The sequence below is a fragment of the Ictidomys tridecemlineatus genome, chromosome 1 (genome assembly GCF_052094955.1).
Source record: "Ictidomys tridecemlineatus isolate mIctTri1 chromosome 1, mIctTri1.hap1, whole genome shotgun sequence".
Classification (NCBI taxonomy): domain Eukaryota; kingdom Metazoa; phylum Chordata; class Mammalia; order Rodentia; family Sciuridae; genus Ictidomys; species Ictidomys tridecemlineatus.
Genome location: NC_135477.1, coordinates 122,963,539 through 122,988,676, shown reverse-complemented (window position 1 = coordinate 122,988,676; position 25,138 = coordinate 122,963,539). Strand labels below are relative to the sequence as shown.

Genomic DNA, 25,138 nt, shown 5'->3' with positions numbered 1-25,138 from the left:
TTTTGTTTAGATGATCCCAATTTTGTTGGCAACGTCCAAAGCATCATAATCAGGAGCCAGTCGAACATATGCCTTTTTCTCTCCATCAGGCCTGATCAGGGTGTTAACCTTGGCCACATCGATGTCATAGAGCTTCTTTACAGCTTGTTTGATCTGGTGTTTGTTTGCCTTGACATCCACAATAAACACAAGTGTGTTGTTGTCTTCAATCTTCTTCATGGCCGACTCAGTGGTCAGAGGGAATGAGGATGATGGCATAGTGGTCAAGCTTGTTTCTCCTGGGGGCGCTCTTCCGAGGATATTTGGGCTGCCTCCGGAGCCTCAATGTCTTGGGTCGCCAGAAGGTAGGTGACGTGTGGATCTTCTTCTTTTCATGACTGTGGACACCCTTCAACACTGCTTTCTTGGCTTTCAAAGCTTTTGCTTTGGCTTCAGCTTTGGGAGGGGCAGGAGCGCCATCTTGGTGAAAAAGGTCCAATCTTTTTCACATCAGCCTCTTCATAAAGAAATCAGTGGTTTTCCAAATAATTTCTTCCTATAGAGAAATGGAAAGTATTATTCATTATTTTAATAAAAATCACAATCTAAACCCCATTAGTAACAATGTTGAAAGCTTATTATTTGGCACTATGACCAGCACTTTGTACACATCATTTCATTTAATCCTCACAACTCAATCAGGTAATAGTTAGAGTTCTCCAGAGAAACGGAACCAATAGATTACAAATGAAGAGATTTATTTAGAATTGGCACACGTGGTTATGGGAGACAAGAAGTCCCATGATGTGCAGCATATGGGCTGCAGAACCAGGAAAGCCAGTGGTATAATTAGGTTTGAGTTCAAGGGTCTGAGGAACAGGCGAGCTGGTGTAACTGCCAGCCTGGGGCCAAAGGTCTTGGAATCAGGAGGGCCAATCTCCGAAGCAGGAGATGGAGGTTCTACTCCAGGAGAGAGAATTCACCTTCCTTCTACCTTTTTGTCCTATTCAGACCCTCAGTGGATTGGATGATGGCTGCCCACGCAGGTGGAGGCAGATCTTCTACTGATTTAAAATGTTTCTACTGATATAAATGCTAACCTCTTCTGCAAATATCTTCAGAGACACACCCAGAAATAATGTTCTATAGCTATCTGGGTATCCCTTAGCCCTGTCAAGATGACACATAAAATTAACTATCATGGGTGGAAACTACTATCTCCCTTTTACAGGTAAAAATCCAAAGTTAATGTTGTCAAGAAACTTGCCTGAGTTCAGCCAGCCCAGAAGCAGGAGAAATTACACTAACTCAGAATCCATTCCTTTAGAGGAGACACACTTTACTCCCCCTCCTGGCCACAGAATCATGTCTTTATTCACACACCCAAGATTTAAACCCTGGTGTTTTCCTCGTCTTCATCTTGTTGCCAGGGACTTGATGACATCATTTCTGGTCTGACACCAAGGCTGCTCCAGTATGTTCCCTCAGAGGACCATGCCCCCAACACCTGCTAATTTCTTCCTGTCTTTGCAGAATAAAGCCTGGGAAATGAACCTCAGGGGGAAAAAAAAAAGAAAAGAAAGAAAGTGATCCAAGGAGAAAAACCAACCCCTGGGAGGGATAGAAGTTATTTTCCTCTTTGATAATCCTGTGTGACTGTGGAGGAGAAAAGTGATCTATGGGTTTGTTAAGAGACTCTGGGGCCTGAGGCGGAAATAGACCCTGTGAGACCAAGAAAGGGGTGGAACCAGAGGCTACAGCCAGGAAACAAAGGACAGGAAACAGGATTTCTTTTTTTCCAATGTCCAGAACAAAGCTGACGAGAAGTTTGGCAGGAAGAAGGACCACCATTTCATACTTTCAGTGGAAAAAGCACTAAGTGCTCAAAATTGAAGATACGTGGGAAGGGATGAGTCACGGAGGAAGGGTGATGTATGACATTCTCTTTCTGAGAACAGTCATTTAATATTTCTGCTCAGCATTCTTTATTATTTGACTCTAGTCCTCATGTCACTCAAAGGAAGCCAGAAAGGGGCCAGAATCATCTCATGTTAATGCCAGGAAGCCACACTTCTTCTCTCCCTTCTTTTCCCTCCTTCACACAACACTTTTCCTCTCCTAGAATGCCTCTCTCACTGCTCTTGGCATCAATAATTCTTTACTTTTCAGTTTTAGCTTAGATAGCACTTCCTCAAAGGTACTTTGCTTGACCCTTATCCTGTGGCAGAGTTTCTTGCCCAGTATCTATTTCCCCCTCTTTCTTATTGACATTATTTTGATTTTGTTGGAGGTAGAAACATTTCTAGAAAATACTACATTTTCCAGCTTCTCTTGCAGCTGGAGGTAGCCACATAACATAGCTCCAGATAATAAACAGAAATTGTTAGAGTGTACTTCTGGAAATTTTCCCTAAGAGGGAGACCTGTTCAATAGGCAAGCTAGCTTTGTGTGCACTTGGCTCTTTCTCCTTGCCTCTGCCTGGATGGATGGAACACTAGCAGTCTTCTATAGGCATGAGATCAAGGGTCATCTTGTATCAACGATAGATTAGAAAGTTAGAAGAAAATAGGGCCCTGATGATATTGAAGAGCTTTTGTAACAACTCTGTTCTACTTACCTCCAGACTTCTCATCCCACAAAGAAACAAACTCTAATTATTTACACTATAATTCATCAGGTTTCGGTACTTCCAGCTGAACACAATCTTCAACTGATAATTCCACCCAAATAAATAAGTACCTTGATTTCTCTCTCAAAACACAATGTCCTCTTCCTTCATAGCACATGTACTTTATAATTATTTATCTGGTAAATGGCCTAAACTTCTCACTAGTCTACAAGCTGCATGAAGTTTGGGACTTGGTCTCCTTTGCTCACTGCTCTATTTCCTATTCTACTCCTAGAAAGCTGAACGATTAGATTTGTATGGTGACTAGTGAATTCCATCAACAAGCAGCCCACCCACCAACGGCTGGAAAACACATACAGAGAGAGAGAGAGAGAGTATATGTGTCTTTGGATCAAATAGGCAGGTAGGATTCCTTCAAAGGAACCATGTTAACATTGGAACCTCTTAAGAGACTATGTAGAGCATCTAGCTCAGCAAAACAGACCTTGAACCTGGCCTTCTCACTCAAGTTGCTTTGCTGTTGCTTCTCTCGTAGCAGAGGGAGCTCCACCAGCCTTCACAGAACACAGGAGCCAGTGGGAGGGTTGTCCATGCATAGAATGAAGGTCAGACTTCTCTACAGGACAGTTCTATGAAGGTTTCAAAGAAGGGGAATGAGGTCTCCATGGAAGTATGAGCAAACACAGAGAAGTGATGTGAAAGGTGTGAAGCCTGTCCCCAGCCACGGTCAGGGTCAAGGATGGCAAGGCCACAGGTTTTCCATCTACTCACTCATCTGTTGCACCTAAGCATCAGAGCTGGACTCAGCATCTGCAGCCTGAAGGCTGGAGAGGAAGCAAGCTGCTGACGGACACTGCCAAGCTGCCCCCACAATGGACTGTCTTGAGCCGTTGTCTCATTGTATAAGACGACATGAAATTCAGATGGCAATTTTTTAGATTTTTCAACTTCCTATTTAGAAATCACATTTTCCAGTACATCCTAATCCTATTGTGTGTGTGTGTGTGTGTGTGTGTGTGTGTGTGTGTGTGTGTGAGACGGCCAAATGTCATTAACGAAGGCCAGGCATGAAAATAAAGAAAGTCATTAGGCTCAGACTGGCTTAGCAGCTGCATCAGCTCTGTGGACAGGAGCCATGGCTGGGCTGCTGTCACAAGTGGTGCAGCCTCCAGGGACCATCCAAGTATGTAAGCACAAATCTGGACTGACAGCAACATCACATTCAATCAAGGTCCAGTCTTACCGGAAGAGCCACATGTTACAGAAAATGCCCTAATGGTTGACTCAGAAAACAAATAGATCCTAGTGCATTTGACTTCAGTTTGCATATTATTTACTTATCTTAGGTGCAGAGAATACAACTGTAGTCACACATGCTCACATAGCTCCACATCTTTCTGTTATCAAACTGGCTTAATCAAGCCTAATAACTAAATAAATAACCACTGGGGCCATAAGGGGTGATGTGATTCATCAGGGGCATACCTTGGAGTCAGACAGCCTGGGCTCAGTGCTGGATCTACCACTCACTCAAGCATGAGACCTTGAGAAATTTGCTTAGTTTCCCAGACCTCTTCTGTAAAATGGCTTAAGAAAAGTACTCATTTTATAGCATTCCCATGGGGATTGAATAAGACAAGCTTTTAACATGGCGCTTACCTAGAGGAAGTGCTTCAGTGATGCACCGTTATGATTAAATATGCCTAACTTTATGGGAACAATCCTTATTAGCCTTTGATGACCTTCCTCACTGTAGAACAGCAGAAGGTATGGAGAAGAATTGGTCAAAAATGGAGTCAGGGACAGGATTTGACCAATTCAACCTTTACAAGAAGAAAAGGAAAGAGATGAGGGGTGTGTTAGGATTCTCCAGAGAAACTCACCCAGTAGGAAGTAGATATATAAAGGATGTTTATTATTAGACATGGCTCATGTGATTGTGGAGGGCATGAAGTCACATGATGTGCAGTCTGCAAACCGGAGGACCTAGGAAGCTGATGGTGTAATTCTGTTTCAATCCAAAGGTCCAAGAACCAGAGGAGCCAACGGTCCATGTTCAAGGCTAATGATCTGAGTTGGAGGTTGAGCAGAGAAGGAAAGGAGGTGCTGCTAGTATAAGTCCTGAATTTTGAAGTCCCAAGAACCAGAAGCTCTGATGTGTATGGCAGAAGATGACAGATGTCCCATCCCAATAGAGAAAATCCACCTTCTCCTGCCTTCAGGTTCTATCTGTACCCTTGACAGACTAGATGATGCCTACCCATGGTGTAGAGGCAACCTGCTTTACTCAGTCTGCTAAGTCAAATGCTCATCTCCTCTGTAAACCCCCTTACAGACATGCCCAGGAACAATGTTTTGATGGCTACCTATGCATCCCTTAGCCCAGTGAGGTTGACACACAAAATTAACCATCATAAAGGGAAGAACAAGCCAGCTAACGATATGGTTCTAAAACATCAAATAGGAATGGAGGTAGAAAAGACAAGGAACCCATCATAAGAATGTACTTCAACTCATAAGCACTAATTTGACAATGACAGAGCATAACATTTGGAATAAGTTAGTAGGAGACTGCCTATATTTATTCCTAAATAAAACAGGAAATAAGAAGGAGTATAATTAAAATGCCTAACGGAGGAAAAAGGAGGCTGTACTGCTTTTGCTGGAATCTAGCAGCATGAGTATTGAAACAGTAACACCGAGGACAGTGGACTGTTTGGGGACAATGGCAACATTCCCACAGCAGGCTGGTGATGTGCCTCTCCTGTATGATGGTGACAGTGTCTCTGTGGTCTTCTGCTTCCCCTTTTTTTCTTCAACCAGGGATTGAACCCAGAAGTGCTTAACCACTGAGACACCACTGAGCCACATCCCCAGCCCTTTTCATGTTTTTTATTTTAAGACAGTCTCACTAAGTTCCTTAGGGCCTTGCTAAGTTGCTGAGACCGGCTTTGAACTTGTGATCCTCCTGCCTCAGCCTCCTGAGCCACTGGGATCACAGGTGTGCAACCACCATGTCTGGTTCCTGCTTCCACTTTTGCCCCTAGAGAAACCACTACTCTACCTACAGCCCAAAAATTTTTTTGAAAATATAAATCTTTTGATTAGATTACTGCTCTGTTTCCAAATCTTCCCCGAGGGCTTCCCAGTAGATTTAAAACAAAATCAAACTCTTTGCCATGACCTAAAAGGTCATGATCTGGCCTCTGAAGGCTCCTCTGGCCTCATCTTGCACATCACCTGGCTCCCAGTTCTGGAACAGGCCAGCTCAATGCTGTGCACGGCAGGGCGACTCCTTGCAGCTGCCTTCCCAGCATCCTAGTGTCAGCTCAGATAGCAAAGCCTAGAAGAGGCCTTCCTCAGCTGCCCACCCATGCCAACTCTCCACCCCATGCTCTATCTAGTCCTTTCTTCATCCCTTTTAAAGCACTTTAACACTGGACAGAAACACCTTACAAGTTTGTGTATGTACTTCTCATCTGACTCCCCCACCAGCAAGTGGGCCTTCGGAGGGAAGGAACTTGTTCGCTAATGAAGCTCAGGGACAAGGGTGGAGCTGACATGGAGAAGAGTGTTTTGAATAAATAAGTAAATAAATATTTCACTCTCTTACTACCCCCACTGCCACCCTGCCTTTGGGGGGTTTGAGATTCAGAGCTCAAAGCAGAAGTTGTCTGAAGCCAACCTGATCTTCTGTCTTTCTTGAAGACCTTACCAAGTCAAGGGACAGATGACCCACAGGGTGAGGGCCTGGCTTTGGGGAGGAATGGGGCAGGATTTCTTCCAGCAGAGGGAGATCTGTAGGTTGGTGAGTGACAGGCACTTGGAGATCTCTGAGGATCTGAAGGGGAGAGAGTCTCATGGTGGGTTCAGGGAGGCAGAGAGTGCCTGAGAGTCCTGTGGAGGCACAGAAGTGCAGAGTTCAGGCTGCCAGCACTCACCTGGATAAGGCCTACGCACCAGTCCCTCAGGTCAGATGTACGCAATGGGAAACCCAGAGGTAGGGGAGCTGGAATAATAACTGAGATGGAGTTTCCTGGAAGCCTGATAGAATAGGGTTTACGGTTGGACTTCATTTGATTTTCTTTTTTAAGTAATGAAATGATGGGACATTTCAGACACATCTGAGTTTAGAAAGCACCATGAAATCAGCTGCTCCAATACCCACCATAGAAGCCACTACACAATGAGTCGCTTTCTTTTAGGTCTTAGGATGCCAGACTTGGCGTGAGTGCTTTTTATACTTTATGTCCCTGGGATCTGGATGAGGGAAGTGCTACTTATTTCTTCCCTCCCTCCCTCCCTCCTTCCCTCCCTCCCGCCCTTCCTTCCTTCCTTCCTTCCTATCAGATTTAGAAGGTGAGGCCCAAAGATACTTGGAAACTAGCTCCAGGTCCATCCAGGGTGGGTGGCAAAGCATGGGCTTTGCCAGCTCTGCACCTCCCCAAAGAGGCTTCACTTTGTAAGTCTATCCCCTTGAGACCTGCATATCTACCCTTACCCGCTCTGCATGTGAGGTTTATGATAAGCCCCTGATTAAAGGTCATTCCCCAGACTAGTTCTTTTGGCACCAATCTTGTCCTGCAACTGGACGCATGCCAGGGCTGCTTGCTGATGGATGAGAACAATCAGAGAGGTCTGCTGTCTGGGAGGAGCCAGGTGGGTATGCTCTCCTCCACAGTTGTGGGCTGGGGTAGTTTTCACCTGAAGAAGTTACAACTCATTCTCCCCTCTCAACTCAGCCTCCAACACCCACTGAAGGCTGCTAAAGGGACAGAGACACTTTTTTCTTGATCCCCTACTGCATGACAGTAAGGGTCATTCTCTTGCCTCAAACACCAAAATATGTTCCTAGAATACCTACGGACAGGTAAAGTGACCAAATACCACACAGAAAAAGAAATCCTAATCAATTGTTCCCTACTTAGGGGAACAGTAGCCTATTTGCAGTAGCTCATTTGCCTTCGGGGTCTGTCCATCTGCCCACCTCCTCCTATGTGTCCTTCCTGCATTCCTGTTACCAGAGTTATTTCCTTGGCTGAGGAAGGGATGGGAAAATGAGTTCATCTGGGAGTATTTGTGACTTGATCTTTTTATCCTTGGCAAAGAGAGTGAGGGACAGTTTACAAAGAAGAGTCTGGAGAAGACTGTGTTCTAGGCAAAGCAATGACTCCAGAGTGAAGGTTGAGGCCGCCGAGGCAGGGCAGGAACACAGCTGAGAGCCCCTCAGTTCACCACGTACTCTCTGGCTGGGGACTTAACCCTGAGGAAGCCCTGGCTGTTGATGGACTTTCAGTGACCCAGGTTTCCTGAGCCTGACCAGCAGATCCTAGATGAGACTCCAAGGATGCTGTCTACACCCCACCCTCTCTCTGCCCACATATCCACGGTTCCCTGCCCTCCCTGTTTTCAATCCTGAGACCAGGCCTGCACCCAGGGCCGGTGTGGAGGAGTGGGAGGTATGGCCTAGGACAGAAGAGGCAAACTCAGACATTTGGGATTTGCATGTTCTCCCCAGGTTGCTCAGATCTCCTCCTTTGAGGGATTGGGGGGTATAATTGACTGAAAGCCCCTCTAGACCCTCCATGGTATTTGTGCCCTGGTCTTGCTTTCCAGAGCTAATAACTGAGCATGTGGTGCCCTCATGCAAGACCTCTCTAGCTATGGCTTGAGGACTCTCTCTTGGCCTGGTGAAAACCTTCTCAGAACTGCATTGCAGGCTGAGTCATTTCCCAACCAGTCCTCTTCTCAGTGTCCTTAAACAGGTGTTGGTTCTGCAGAACAGTCTGAAGACTCCCTGAGCAATCCTGCTCCTTCCCTTATCTGCAGGAGAGTCTCTGGCCACCATCACGCCTGCTTCTCAGAACACCCAAACTGGCAGTGCCTGGGGATGACTGAAGAAAACAGAAGGATGGGGCTGGGGGACTACCTCACTCTCCACCACGGAAGCAAAGGGGACACCTTGGTAGACTGTGGGTCACAGAGTCCCTGGCAGAAGGTGCCAGCCTAATTGCTGAAGCATCACTGGTGCTGGCCCACAGAGACATTCTGGTAGAAGGGAACAACAGCCTTGCAGGTGGGACAGTTCAAGCATTTGAAAGATACTGCAGGGAGGCTGTGTCTACAAGGCCAGCAGAGTCTGCTGGTTGTTGCTCTATTGTCTTGAAGCCTTCTGGAGGGAGGAGAAACTGAGGGTCTTTCACAAATAGCTTTAAAAAAACAAAACAAAACAACAATAACAAAAGGCTAAGGCCAAGTGTAAGAGCCAGAGGGCTTATTTGGCAGTTTACCAAGAGGCCCTACCTCCTGTGGTGAAGAGCTTGCTTGGAGAGGAACAAATGAGAATTTGACTGCTAGTGCCACAGAGTCTCAGAGATTCAACTGCTCAGCCAAGACCAGTCTGACACACTTAGACCAAGACCTGGTTGGAAAACCCAGGCTCTGAAGTTTGGGTTGGGGACTTCTGGGTGGATGATCAGGGCTCCTTAATATCTAAGAGGATGATACCTGCCCCCTCCCCACCCCATGGAGCGGCTCTGCACATCAGAGGCAGCCTCCCTCTTTCTGCATAAGAGCACTTCCCTATGCTGAATGACGCTGCAGGGGCCTCTCCCAACCACAGTGACATTTGGCTGGCCTCTCAGGAGCTACCATCATCTTTTAGTATCTAGGACTAAAGTCCTAGATATCCTAGACCTGATAAGGAAGAAAAGAGATGTGTAAGAACTAGCTGGCAGGTATTAATAGGGGCCAGAGAAGGCCCTCGGGGATTAGATCTGCCTATAACCTGAAGGAATGTTCTAGTATACACTTGCCACGATGTTGCTAGGTGCTCTCTATCAAGGACCCATTCACCTCTTTAGACAACAAGTTTAGGATATGAAATTGACTCTGGTCCAGAATCTGAGTGAAGAACTATGACTTCTTTTGGTGGGTGATTGCCTTCACAATCACCTGCTTGTTCGAGGGACAAGCATGGAAGACCGAATAAGCAAGAATTCATTGCCTCAGAGCACTTTCTTGGGACATGGGATTTAACCCTCTGGCAAAGGTCCCAGGAGTTGAGGCAGACCTGCTCCTTGGGTAGCTGTGGTAGGCAGCTTCCAAGATGGCCCCAGTGACCCTTGCAGTCTGATTACATGGCCCAGGGTAACCCCTTCCCAGTGAGTGTGGGCCCAACTTCTGTACTCACTTTGAATAACTAGGATACTGCAGAGGTGATATGATGCTATTTCTATGATTAGATTGGTTTAAAGTTTAGTGTTGCCACCAGCCACCAAGAAGTGGCTGTCTTGCTAAAGAAACCAAGTGGACAAGGAAATCCTGGAGGCTGGGAGGCCACCTAAGAGCTGAGACATCCCAGCCAACATAGCTGCCAGCCATGGAAGTGACCCTTCTTGCAGTGGGCCTTCCAGCCCCAGTCCCTGAGCCAGAAATATCCAGATGAACAGCTCCTGACCCGACCCACAGAAAATGTGGGATAAACTGTTTGTCATTTTAAGCTACCAGGTTTTAGGGAATTTGTTCCATAGCCATTGTCAGCAAACTCCGTAGCTTCTAATATCCCCAAGAAATGGATGGTCCAAGCTGAGAAAAGGAAAAATGCCTGATTTTTCCCTGAAAGATCGTAGAGGAAGGAATAAAGAAGCTGGAGGAAGTGAGAATGCTGGGATGGATAGGATGGATATATTATGTGAGGCCAGAGGGTCATGGTCCGTGAGTGAGCCCAGACACAGCACTGACCAAGCCATCAGGGACTAGAGGTACAAGAGGTTCAGCAGTGGCTCTCCTCTGCAGGTCAGAGGGAGTCCCAGAGCTAGTCTCATTAATTCCCATGGGGATGACCCTCCATTCTGAAGTAACAAAGACCAGGTGCATTAATCATCAGAAGCCAGCTATGATGACTTTTACTTATTGACTAAGGAGGCGGATGGGTCCTTAATAGAGAGGACCTAGCAACATAGTGGCAAGTATATACTAGAACATTCTCTCAGGTTTATCATACTATAAGAAAGGGGGAATACCCAGATATGTAAAACACACCCAGATAGATTGATAGTAACATTGATGCAAGTCTGGAGGGACAGCTAAGAAAACTTCACCTTTAGGGCATTGTGATTATTTTTTTTTTCTTACTGGGGATTGAACCAGGGGTGCTTTACCACTGAGCTATATCCTAAGTCCTTTTTATTTATTTATTTTTATTTTTACATAGGGTCTTGCTAAGTTGTTTAGGGCCTTACTAAGTTGATGAGGCTTGCAATCCTCCTGCCTGAGTCAGGAGGCATGTACCACTGTACCTGGCTAGGATGACTATTGTAGCAAAGTCTTTTAGGATCAAGCAGATAGGCAGCCCAAAGGAGATGCTTAATATTCAAAACTTCCCTCTTTCCCTGCGCAAAAAGCAAGAGTGAACAAGCAGGGTACTGAAGACAATCACCCCCAAAAGAAGTCATAGTTCTTCACTCAGATTCTGGACCAGAGTTAATTTCATATCCTGAACTTGTTACCTAAAGAGGTGGATGGGTCCTTGATAGAGAGCACCTAGCAACATAGTGGCAAGTGTATACTAGAACATTCCTTCAGGTTATACTCTAAGAAAGGGGAATACTCAGACATGTAAAACACACCTGGGTAGCTCGGTAGTAACATTGATGCTCAGACACCCAAAGCATTATCACATCCTCCTATTAAAGTGGGGGCTTATAGAGGTCAGGTTGTGAATGGAATAATGGCTAACGTCTTGTCCATGATAAACTTACTGGATCTGGACAACCATCCAGTAACCATTTCCCCAGTCCATGAGTGGACTATTTGGATTGACAAATTGAGCAGCTGGTGTAGTTCCCACATTGGATCCTTGGCCTGTGGGTAGGAGCTTTGGTCAGGTAGAAACCTTTAAAGCTACCCCCTCCTCCTGGCCAGATGTAAATAAAAATATTATATCCTAGAGGGACAGAGACAATATTACCATTAAAAGCCTGAGGGATACAAGTCTGATGGTCTCTCTCATATCTCCTTTGGACTTGCCAGACAGGTCCCTACAAAGACCAGATAGATTCTGAAGACTGACTGGATAGATTCTGGAGAGGACCCTCATGAGGTTGCTTTCTGCCTACCAGAAAGCATCCACCTTGAAAGTGGCACTGAATAACCAAGAAGACAAACTGATTCAGCTGTCTGGTGTAATGTGCATGATGGGCACATGCAACAAGTCACCTTGGCAGCAGAAAAAGAAGCCCCTAGATCTGTGGGCCAAACAACATAGATCACCACTTAGCATGGCTGGTCTAGCTACTGCTACCTTTGAATGTTCAACTGGGAAGCAACAAAGATCAAACCTGAGCCCATATAATGGGCTGTCTTAGGTTCCCATCACCACCTCAACCTTCCCTTCCACAAGCTCAATCCAGGAGGAGACCTGATGGCAGCCCTGGTGCTGGATGTGGATGGAGTAGATTGACAATGCCTCATGTATAACTAAAGTGTGTGGCCACTGCTTTGGTGAATGTGCTCTTTTATTTTAATTAGAAAAGAGGATCTGAAAGCTCCCTTTATTATAATACTGAATATTTATTTTCAGATTTGCCTCTATACTATTTTAACTCTTTTTCTGTGTCATAACAATTCAAAGAGCTCTGCACTCCCTGAAAGTCCCAGAGGACAACACACTGATGCATTCTATTGATGGCATCACGCTGGGCAGACAGAAAGAGCAAGAGGTGGCTAAACAGGGAAACTGGTGATGAGACAAGGGCAGCCTGCAGGGAGGGAGAAGAAGGTTACAATGTTTCAGGGATTGCTACTGGTCAGGGGCAGGGGTGACAAAATATCTTTCTATGGAAAAAAGACACTTTGCTGAAAGCTCCAATGGAAATGCCTTATGATTTTAAGGCAGCCCAGATTCTAAAGCAAGATCATACCACCCACAGCAGATGAGTATGTGCTGTAGAAAAACAAGTCCTGATGGGTAACTGCCTTGGAAGAGAGACAGTTCATTTGATTATGGGTTACAAACTGGTCATATGTCTGAAACTGCCTTGCATGAACTGGGTTCTATTGAATCCAAGTTACAAAATTGGATGTACCCAATTGCACTACATCCTAAATTGGAAATGATACATTTGGGATTAGGCTGCATGAACAGGTAGCCTAGACTTCCAGGACACCTGTTACAGTGGTACTAGTGGCCCTCCCTGAATTTGTACCTGTGCTATGATGGAGCTCCTTAAGACTAGCCAAACAAAGGAGGAGGAAGGAGCCCCAGCTTGGTTCATGGTTGGGCTAACCTGGTAGCAGTTACAAGACAATGGAGCATAATAGCTGCTTTGCAGCTGCATTCAGGAGAGCTTTAAATAGTGGATAGAGATGGAAAATCTACCTAATGAATGGAGCTGAAAGTGATCCATGGTGGTCATCTATTTTGTGTGAAAGGAAAAGTTGTTTAAGGTAAGAACATATAGACATTTATGGGCAGAGATCCAAGGACTATTCATCTGATTAGGGGCCTGGGAGATCAGAGACAAGGAGATCTGAGGCAAGAGGTGTGGATGGACAGATGGGAGTAGAAACAAAGTAAAAACATTTGTATCACATTTTAATTCCCACCAGAAAGTATCCACCATGGAAGAGGCACTGAATAACTAAGAAGACAAAGTAACTCAGCTGGCTCATATCATGTGGGTGATGGGCACATGCAACAAGTCACCTTGGTAGCAAAGAAAGAGGCCCCTAGATCTGTGGGCCAAACAACACAGATCACCACTTAGCATGGCTGCTACTGCTACCTTTGAATGTTCAATGGAAGCAACAAAGATCAGCTCTGAGCCCATATAATGGGCTGTCCTGCGTCCCCATCACCATCAAATTTATATGTTGAAATCCATTACCACAGAGCCTTAGACTGTACCACGTTTGTAGATAGGGTCTTTAAAGAGGCAATTAAGTTGAAAAGACTCTATGAGGATGACCTGTAATCCATTGTGACTGGCACCCTTATGAGGATATTTGGACACAGACATGTACAGAGAAAAGACAATGTGAAGACACGGAGAGAAAACGGCCAACTACAAGCCAAGGAGGGAGGCCTTCCACAGATTCCTTCACGGCTCTCAGCAGGAACCAACCCTGTTGACAACTTTGCTCTTGGACTTTTAACTATAAAAACCATGAGACAATAAATTTCTATTGTTAAAGTCAGCCAGTCTGTGGTATTTTCCAAATACTGCAGCCCTAAGAAGCTAATTTAACCCCTGACATGGCATTGTTCCTCAAGGAGAATAACTTGACTACTTGGTGGTAAGTTAACTACATTGCGCTCTTTCTTTCTGGGAAGGGCCATTGGTTCATCCTTATATAGAGAGATCGTTTAATTTAGAGTATGGATTTGTCTTTGCTGCTGACAGAGTCTTAGCCAACACCACCATCCAGGGTCTTTTAGAACAACTAGTCCATTGTTGTTATTCTATTCAACATTTCTGACTTGGGAAACCTTCATAGCAATGGAAGTGCAGGTGTAGATTTTTTAACATGGGATCAGCTATTCACATTCATACAAAAAAAAGTATCCCCTCCCAATGCAGTGAGACTTACAGAGTGTTGGAATGGTCTTCTGTAAACATAGCTGAAGGATGGGCGCCATGCATCAGGATCCATTATAGGAGTTAAATCAAAGATCTCAATATGAAACTGTCCTCAGTCAAATAAATACATTGGTCAGAAAACCAAGGTTTGGAAGTAAGAGTGACCCCATTTATCATTACCCACGACCCACTGGTGAATTCTGTATTTCTTGTCCCCACAGTTCTGGGCTCTGTGAGGTTGGAGGTCAATGGTTCTCACAAAGGGATACTTTTGCTAAATCCAAATGGCATTGCAAAGTTTCCACTGAAATACAGCTGTGGATGCTGCAGGGAACTTTGGATTTTTTATGTCTAAGAGCCAGTAAGCAAGAAGTGACCATCTTCGCAGAGTTAGTGAATTCCAATTAGCAAGAGAAGGTAGGTCTGTGTTTTGGTTTGTATATGAAGTGTCCCCCCAAAGCTCCTGTGTTGATGTAGAAATGTTCAGAGGTGAAATGACTGGGTTAGGAGAGCTATAACCTCATCGGTCCAACCTGTTTGAATGGACTGACTGGTAACTGAAGGCAGGTAGAATGTGGCCAGAGGAGGTGGACACTGGGGGTGTGCATATGCCCTGAAGCCCCTTCTTTCTCTCTCTGCTTCCTGTCTGCCATAAAAGGAGCAATGGTCTTCTACCATGTCCTTCTGCCCTGATGTTTTGCCTCACCTTGGGCCCAGAGCGATGGATTCCAATGACCATGGACTAAACCTCTAGAACAGTGAGCCAAAACAAACTTCTAAGTTGTTCTTGTCAGGCATTTTGATCACAGTGATAAAAAGCGACTAACATTGGCTGCTGGTACATAATAAAGATGTGAAGTCATGCAAGTGGAACCCAGGTGATGTGTATACAGGTAGAGTAATCCCTGTTGAAACGGCTGAGGCTCAGCCCTCTCAAGAATGAGGGTTTGAGTCACATCACCAGGTAAGCCACTGAGACCTTCAGAGGTGAGAAGGGAAGGTGAGGAGAATTTCAAATGCATAGTGAGGAGGGAAAGGAAGAGAAACTCATGGAAACCATGGAGGAGCTGCTGTCTGAGCATTATGGAGAAGGAGAAGTAGACCTGTGTGCGTGAGGGATGGATTGTTTAAGCCATGTGGATACACCACTCAGGAGTCTCTTCAAGAAAGAACCTGCTGGGCTGGGGATGTGGCTCAAGCGGTAGCACACTCACCTGGCATGCGTGCGGCCCAGGTTCGATCCTCAGCACCACATACAAACAAAGATGTTGTGACCACTGAGAACTAAAAAAAAAATAAATATTAAAAATTCTCTCTCTCTCTCTCTCTCTCTCTCTCTCTCTCTCTCTCTCTATCTATCTATCTATCTCTCTCTCCAGCATTTTTTATTTTATTTATTTATTTTTACAGCACTGGGAATTGAAACCAGGACCTTGCACATGCTAGGCAAGTGCTCTACCACTGGGTTTACACACACACACACACACACACACAGTTTCACTAAATTGGCCTCACACTTGCAATCCTCCTGCCTTGGTCTCCTGATTAGCTGGAATTACAGGTGTGTGCCACCACACCTGGACAGTTGCTGCATCTTCACAATCCACTCAATGTTCATGCTAAGGCCACACTTTCCCAAAACTGCTCCCAAAGACTGGGCATGGAAGATGTAACAGAAACAAGCTATTTCAGGTCAGCATGGACCTCCTATGGGCAAGCTTCATGCTGGAGCTCGCTGTCAGTATAGCCAATAGGTTCCTGGAACTGTGCTGCAGTCTGGAGCTCTTGCTACCCAACTCTCTCATTCTTTCTCTCTCTCCCTTCACAGATGTCATAACTTCCCTGCATTCTGAAGGCCCTCCCTGCCTTCTCCTGCTTCCTTTCTCCTCTATTCTTCATGGAGGTTATATCCAATAAGTCCCTGGTGCTTCTAATGCCATCTTGACATTACTTCCTGGAGGATATGAATTGACATGGAGCTGTCCTCATTAAAATGGACAAGGCCCCTGAACTTTGCACGACCTTGAAGGAAAGCATTGAGACATTGGGTCAGAGATTTTACTGCCTAAAAACCAAATGAGAACATTGAATTTTCTGCTGCTACTCTGGAAGGGACAGAGCACTCCAACACCAAAGAGAAGAGGTGTATACAGACCTTCTCAACTTGCGTTTTATTGTCATCCCACATTCTGGACCTCTAAATGAGGTGAATCCATGGGTTCAGTGCTTGGACACTTCCATTCCTTCTTTAACTTCTTGGTGGCTCATATGGAGTCTTGTAGCTTCAAATAGCATCAATATGCTGATGACTCTCAAATTTATATGCTAGATCATCAAGATGAAAAACTCTCCTGCTTCAAAGAACTCAATCAAAAGAGGGAAAAGAATCCATGGAATAGGAGAAAAATCTTTGTGACTCATATATCAGATATGAACTCTATAATTCAACAATATGAACACAAATAATCCAAATAAAAGATGGCCAGAAAAAAATCAAAAAGCTATTTTTCCAGAGATACAAATAATCAATAAACACATGAAAAATGTTCAATATCATTAGTCATCAGAGAAATGCAAATCAAAACCACAGTGAGACACCACCACACACTCACTGGGAAGGCTGGAATAAAAAAGACAACAGCAAGGTTTGTTGACTATCTGGAGAAATTGGAACTCTCATGAATTGCTGGTGAGAATATAAAATGATACAGCTGTTTTAGAAAACAGTTTGGCAGTTCCTGAAAATGTTAAACATAGAGTTACCCTTATGACCCAGCATTCCACTCCTAAGTGGACCCAAGAGAACGGAAAACACACGTTCATATAAAAACTTATGCATGAATATTCATAGCAGCATTATTTGTAGCAGCCCAGAGTGAAAATGACCCAAAAGACCATTGACTAATAAGTAGAACAAAATATGACGCAACCATACTTAGGAATATTATTCAGCCATAGAAAAGAAGGAAGCACTGATATTTGTGGGTGAACCTTGAGAATATTATACTCAGTGAAAGAAGTCAGAAACAAAAGGCCACATATAACAGATTTCATTTTTATGAAATATCCATAAAGGGACAATCAACAGAGAGAAAATAGGTTATTGGTTTCCAGGGGCTTAAGAATGAGAGGACTTTGCAAGGACTGCTAATGGGTATGGGATTCCTTTTTAGGGTGATGAAAGTGTCCTTAAATTAGACAGTGGTGACATGGTACAATCCTAGGAACATACAAAAATCTCCCGAGTTGTATATTTTAAAAGGGTAAAAATCTATGGTATGTGAATTTTGTCTCAATAAAACTTTTATTAAAAAGAAAGAAATCATAGGAATGAGAAAAAGCATTTCTATGTCAGTAAACCCTGCCCTCTCTCCCAAACTCCAGATGGGCATATCCAACTGGCTACTTGAAATTTTCACTCGGATGTTTAATAGGCATTTAAAACTAAACATGTCCCAAACTGAACTCCTTGATCTCAGCATCCCCCGCCCAAATTTGTTCCTCCTGTAGTTTTCCCATTTCAATAAATGTCAACTTTATGCTTCCAGTTGTTCAGGCCAAAAAAAAAAAAAAATTGGAACCATCCTTGACTCTTCTCTCTTAACACCCTACATCCAAACCCAGTGAGACCTGCTTTTCCTATGAGATATTTGCAGAATCTTTCTACTTCTCAGCCTTTCACTCTAACACTCTAGTCTAATCCATCATCATCTCCTGCCTGGATCCTGGAATTAGCCTCCTAACTGCTCTCCCTGTGTCTACCATTGTCTTGCTATGGATTGAATTGTGTTCCCTAATGCATGTGTTGGAGCTCTAATCCATAGTCCCTCACAGTATGACTATATTTGGAGAGAGGATCTTTATTTATTTATTTATTTTTAAAGAGAGAGTGAGAGAGAGAGAATTTTTATTATTTATTTTCTAGTTCTTGGCAGACACAACATCTTTGTTGGTATGTGGTGCTGAGGATCGAACCCGGGCCGCACACATGCCAGGCGAACGCGCTACCGCTTGAGCCACATCCCCAGCCCCGAGAGAGGATCTTTAAAGAGGTGATTAAGCTAAAATGAGCCCTTTAGGGTGAACCCTAGAGCCATCTGATTGGTTTCCTTACAAGAAGAGGAACTTGTACACAAAGAGAGACACAGAGGAAAGACCATGCCAGGACACAGTGAGAAGGTGGTCATCAAAAAATAAGGAGAGGTGTCGGGAGCTGCCACCTAGGAGCTGAGCACCCCCTAGCTTTGAGTTATGGAAATGTGGAGACTGGCTTCCCCTAAATGGACCCCCGTTTCTGCAGGAGGCAGAGGAGCACAGGTTTGGGAGTGGGCATTACCCAATGGGGGTGGGCTGCTCCGTGTAACATTACCCCTCTGCCTTATATGGATAGAATGTTCTTTTGAGCAGCCTCCCCTAATAAAACCTGGGTATCTTGGCCTGCTCCCTCTCTTTCTTGCCTGCCTTGTCCCCTGTGTGGGAGCTGGGTAAGAGGAGCCATCACAGAACCCAAGAAAAAGGTATTTTCTCTGTCTGTGTGTGATTATTTCAAGCCAGCCCAGTTCACCTAGAGTAACCCTGACAAATTAGTCCTGTGTCGCAATAGAGAGGGGCTGGGGTGTAGCTCAGGGCTGGAGCTCTTGCCTAGCATGCCCAAGGCCCCAGGTTTGATCCCCAGCACTGCAGAAACAAAACCCCAAAACAAACAACAGAAATCAAGGAGAGAGGCTTTAGAAGAAACCAAACCAGTCAACACCTTGATCTTGGAATTCCAGCCTCCAGAACTGTGAAAATATAAATTTCTATTTAAGCCACCCAGTCTGTGGTATTTGATTGTGGAAACCTGGTAAACTAACACCCGCCCCCAGCCTGTTTTAAACAAAGCAGGCTGAGTGGTCTTTTGAAATCATGTGTCTGTGCTTAGCCACCCTGGCTCCCGTTCTCCTGGCCCGACCTCCTCTCATGTTGCACCTGCACAACTCTGAGGACATCAGCAGCTGCTCACCCCCTCCTCTACCTCCTTCCCTGTGCTCAATCCACGTTGATCTTTTGGAAGTTCTAGAGATGCCAGTTTCCCCATGCTTCCTGGCTTTGGCACGCACTGTCCGCCATACTGAAAGGACGAGTCTCCCAAATATCGGAAGGCTCACTCCTCACTCTACAGCTTACTTCCGAGTGTCACTCCCTAAGGGGACTTCCCTAATGGCCCTACCTCTCCCCTGGTCACTTTCCATGCCAGGGGATACTGTTCCATTTTTCTTTTGACATTAATCCTCACTTGACATATCATCATAGATTTCATTATTTCTTGCATGTTGTTTATCTTCTCCAACTGGAAAGTCAGCTCCAGGAAGACAGAGACTGAACTTTGTTCACAGCTGGATCCTTTTGCCTAGGGCCATGCCTGGCCTATGACAGAAGCTCAATACCTGGCGATTTTTAAAAATAAAGTAAAAGATAAAGCAATTGCAGGTATTTGGGGCCACCTTTAAGACTGAGTACTTATTTTCTTGCTAAAAAGCTCAGGACCAAATTTATGTACTGTCTTGGTACACCAGGGAATTAATGCATCACCCTCTACCTGGTTCCATTGTTTTCTCCTTATTTTTCCTTTGTTTCTATACCTTTTATTCAGGTATAGCATATGCATTTTGGTTAGCTACCTTAATGTTTGAAATGTTATCAAAACAAATATTAAAGCCAGGTGTGATGGTGCATACCTGTAATCCCAGTGACTCCGGAGGCTGAGGCGGGAGGATCGAAAGTTCAAGGCCAGCCTGGAAAACTTAGCAAGACTGTCTCAAAATAAAAAGGGTTAGAGATGTAGCTCAGTGGTAGTGCATACCTGGGTTTAATCCCCAGTACTGCAAATTAATTAATTAATTAATTAATTAATTAATTAATAATGATTAATTAATTTAAAATAAATAAACAAATACAATTTTTTAAAGTGTGTCCAGTTTCTGGCCTTTTGAATGGCAGTTGGATCCCTTGCCATGGGGGGTGGGAGAAAGAAACTGTGCATGTTCCCAGCCCGTCTTACTGAGTGGACATAGGTTTTTCTTGTCTCAGGAGTTTCTGGGAGAATTCTTCTGAAGGTCTACAAATTCTCCCAGGGATCATCAGCTGCAGAGGAAGAAAAGATTCTCTCTAGAAGACTTCATTGTCCAAGGGTATGGAAAAACAGAGCTCTGGGGGCGGCCAATGCATCTTCTCAGCTATAATATATTGGGCCAAAGTTGAAGGGAGAGCTTTAAAATTTGCCTGCCCTGAAGGGCACAAGGGCAGTTTCTGGGTTAACTGCCTGGATGCCAGCAACAACTGGAACAGAGTGGCCATTGTGTGGCTGGTTGGGTCCCTAGAGAATGTCTCTGCCCCTGCTCTCCACGGGGGAGGAAGGCTCTGTGGGGCTGGTAGCAAAGCCTGCCTTGAACCACTTCACAGACAAGCAGGCGGTGCCTCTCTGCTCCCTCAGAGGTCAGACCCTGCAGGCTGAGGCTGGGGCCCAGCACCCGACCTTTGGGATCCAAGTTTCTGGTCTCTTTGCTCACACGTTTATACTGCCCCAGGACCTCTAGGGAGAATGCAAAAGCCACACAAGTCCAGAAGCAGCTGCAGAAGCATCTTCTCCAGGAGGAGGTTGCTAACTATAACCAGTCCCTTTGCCAAAGAATTGTGTCATGTTTGCTCACACACTCCACTTCAACCCCAAGGCTGGGTCAGAGTCAAGGTGAGGAGCCCTGTGTTTTTCCATCACAATTTCTTGGCCTCAGACTCCACGTGTATTCAGATTACATCACTCTTCTACTTTCTTTGTTACTTTGTTTTTTGTTGAATGACACTTCTCTCCTTTGCTGAGAGAAGTCTAGTTAAATCAGGAATAAAAGATCAAGGGTCCACAAGTCCGAAATCTAGGCTCAATTGTTCCCGTGTCATGGCTTTCCAAGGCTCATGAAGCATCGGAGTCATAAATGCAGCAGTTCTGAAGCTGGACCTGTGATGAAGGTCACCTGTTGAAAGGTAGTCATCCACACTCTAGAGCTATCAGTTTTGTGGGCCTGGAGTGGGGCCAAGGAACCTACATCTTAAGAACTGCCGAAGGTGATTCGATGCAGCCTGTCTGCAGAACACAATGTGCACAGTAAGTCCTTTGGTGCTGGTTAACAATACAGACAGTCCCCAACTTACTATGGTTTTACAATTTTTTTTGATTTTTTAGGATGGCACAAAAACAAGGTGCATTCAGTGGAAACTACTTCAAATTCTGATCTTTTTCAAGGCCATTGATAAGTGCTACAATATTCTCTTGGCCCTGAGCAGCAGCAGTGAGCCATAGTTCTTAGTCAGCCATGCAGTCGCAAAGGTAAACAACTGGCTCTACAGTGGCCTGTTTCTCAGTCATTGGTAGACTAGGTGCATTCAATGCGGTTTTTTTTAAGTTGTATTCAGTGCATTTTGATGTAGGATATTTTCTACTTGTGCTGGGTTTATCAGGACGTAGCCCCCTCATAGGTGAAAGGAACATCTGGACAGGTGTTTAGGTCTGGCCATACTCTCAGTAATTCAGAATTTGCAGCCCCATGTGAGCTACAGTCCACATAGGAACCTGGCACACAGCTAAATTTGGGAATCAGTGCTGCAGAAATTATTTCATCCAGAAAAAATAAACCAAAATGTCTGCCTCCAAGTTCTGCATGGGCTCTCATCACTGCCTGAAAATCAAAGACACACGGGGCTGGCATCGAGACCTTGGGAAAAACTTGCATGTGCCCTAGCAGCCAAGATCCTTAAACGGGTCTACAGAGATGGAAAGCATGATCATCGTGATTTTACACAGCTTTCATCTTGTTCTCTGGGTTTGATAGGAATCCCCAAGGTGAAAGTGGCTGTCTGGAGCGTCCCACATGGTTGGATGACAGTCCTGCTCTGAATTATTTGGATGTCAGTGAGGCAGTGGCAACAGCTGTATTTGCCACTCACCCAGGAGCCAGTGTGGCTGGCGTGCATCCTGAATGACTGCACACTGCCACCAGATGGACTGGTCTGTGCCAGGTCCTGGGTTGCTGCAGCTGCCCGGGAAAGAGTGCTCTGTTGGCGGAGCTGTCTGCACCTGGACGCAATGGTGTAACCCACAGGAATCCTCGACTCGCTGGAGTGCTGTCAAGTCCCCTGTGGAAATCAGCAGCTTTGGTACTGAGAGATGGCTGATTCCACTGTGGGATCTGTGGTCAGACTTGCTTGTTGGAACCGGCTGCTTCTCAGGGGGGCCAGATGGCTTCGTTCTGAGTTTATGTTACAACTGAAGTTTCATTCAAACTAATGTAACCCATATTTCCCAGTCCTCAAAAAAAACAAGTGGAAGTCATGGGCCAGGCTCCAGCTGAAACTACTGATCTGATCTTCCAACTCCGCTGGGCACACTGGGTGCACACACCCTGGCTCCCTTTGACTCTTTCAACAAAAATTAACCAAATGCCAGACATGACCATAATAACTACAGTCATCAGTTCATAATATAGATCATAGTAACTAATGTTATTGATTGGTTGTGGCAGGTCAGGCGCCATACTAGACTTGGCACTGGCAACTTTTTCTTTGATAGTCACCAAACAGTACAGGTTAGAAAGTCCACTTTACAGACACAGAAAAGGATCCCTGAGGCAAAATAGCCTGTCTGAGGTCCCATAGCCAGGAGGTAGAGCAGCCTGCTGGCTGACCACCCATTTTAGGGCTGGGCTGAGCTGAAATGCCCTTTCCTGCCACTCAGTGCATCTGCCTCATGCACCATTCTGTGAACACTGAACCTTATTCTGGCTATGAGGTCTTCCCCTACTGTCACCCAGCTCCTACACTACCCGACCCTCCCTCTGTCATCATGGATGCCTTGGAAGCCCATGAACATGACACCTCACTTCATGCTCCTTTATCTTACTCAGGAGCCCTGGCCCAGGGCTGAGCCCAGAGACTGCACAGGTTCCTGCAGAATGCCTTACCTCAGTGTTCTTGGGTGTTCTCAGGTAAAGGACCCAAAGAAGACAATGGGCATCCAAATGAGAGCTCTTCCATTTCACCTCCTGGCATAAGTGTGAGGAGATCAGATACCAACGTGGGTTTGCAGCCAGCCAATCATCAGGAAGGCGCTCTAGGCTAGAGAGCAGCAGTTCTGGAGCATAAGCCTGCATTACACTCAGCTTGGGTAGGGGTAGGAGGTCATTAAAACGAGATTACAGGGCCCACATGGAGCTCCAACTCCATGCATAGTGTAGTAGGTGAGAATTCACTTTTCTAACAACTTCCCCAGGTGATGTTGATGCTACTGATGGGTGTCTTCATTTTAATAAACCTGGCTCTAGAGTTCTAACCCTAAAGTCATATCACTTTCCTCCTCTGCAGAAGAAAAGCGGCTGCCACTCCCACCCACTTCACTCCGGCAAGTCTCTCAACTGTACCCCTCAGAGCTTTTGTAAGGGTCCATGGCTGAGTGTAGGGTGCCCCCTCGTGGCCTAAATGAAAAATTACAGGAACTGTAATGCCTTGACCCTTAACAAGCTTTGCCAAATATTCGATTTTACCTACCTGTCAAAACATCCAGGAAAACTTGAGACCTTCATCACTCTGGTACATGTGTAGAGGAGGAACCAAAAGACCATTCAATATGGGATGGGTCAAATTCTTGGCCCACAGATGTTCAAATACAGCAGAAATGATTCATTCTCATTCATGGCTTGGGATTTTACCAGGTAAGAAGGTGTCTAGGAGAACAATCCAAGCCAGATGCTCACTGAATTCTTCTAGAGAATATGCACTTGTAATATGTTAGAAGTAAATAATTTCAAAGCCCTTGAAGCACTATGTGACTAAGCAGGGACTTCAGAATGACTGAACTATGTTTGCTCCTCTGCTGCCCCCCACCACTCCCACACGGCCCCAACTGTCCTGTAATTAGAAAGCTGCATTATTAATTGGATATTGTGCAAAATCACTCTAGAGCAAGTGTCACTGATTGATATGGTGCAAACAACCAGGCTCTCAGCTTTCAGCAGTTTTTATAATGTTGTAGGATTTGCTGCCACCCACCACTCAGGCCAGGAGTTGGTAACTAGGAAACAGGATCAGCTAAGCAGCTTTCTCAGATTGCAGAGAGCACTAGAATCACCTGGAAGCTTTGTTAAAACAGATTTCTGAGCTCTACCAGCAGAGATTCTGACTCAACAGGACTGGGTGGGGTTGGAGGATTTGCTCTTCTATTATCTTCCTAGCTGCTGCTGGGTAGGGATGTCTCTTGTACCATCCATGTACAGGGCTTGATTACTCATCAGCCAAAATCTGTAAGCTATGCCTTTAATTCAGGCTGTCTCAACTTTGTCTCTATCGATATTTAGACCTGGTAATCTTTTTGTGCTTGGGGCGGGGGGCGGTGGTTGGGCTTGTTTAGCACCATTCCTGGCCTGGACCTACTAGAAGCCAGTAGCAGCCTCCTCTCCCCAGGTTTTGATAATCAAACATGTCTCAGCATAAGGTGTCCTGGGAGGCAAACTGCTCCCAGTTGACAAGCACTGCTCTAAAAGGTAGGAATGTTTCCCTTTCCCATTTGGTAGACTGTGAATGCATCTACAAGTCTTGTCTTACCTAATCATACAGACTATCTTAGTCTATGTTGTGTTGCTATAACAAGATACCCAATGTTGGGTATGTTACAAAGAAAAGAGATTTCTTTAGCTCACAGTTTCAGAGGTTGAAAGTCCAAGATTAGGTGGTCTCATCTGGTCTGCAGCTGGTGAAGGTTTTCTGACTGCCTCACTACATGGGGATGGTCTCACAGTGGGAGTACATGCAAAAGAGATCATCCAGCAAAAGAGGGAGCCAAGAGTGAGCTTCGAAAGCTGAACTTACCTTGTAACAACCCAATCTTGTGGTAACCAACCCGGTCCTGCAATACAAGCATGAACAT

General features: G+C 45.1%; 1 pseudogene; it reads right to left on the bottom strand.

Annotated features, from left to right (window-relative positions):
• Window positions 1–25,138, bottom strand: LOC101977450 (large ribosomal subunit protein uL23-like; annotated as a pseudogene).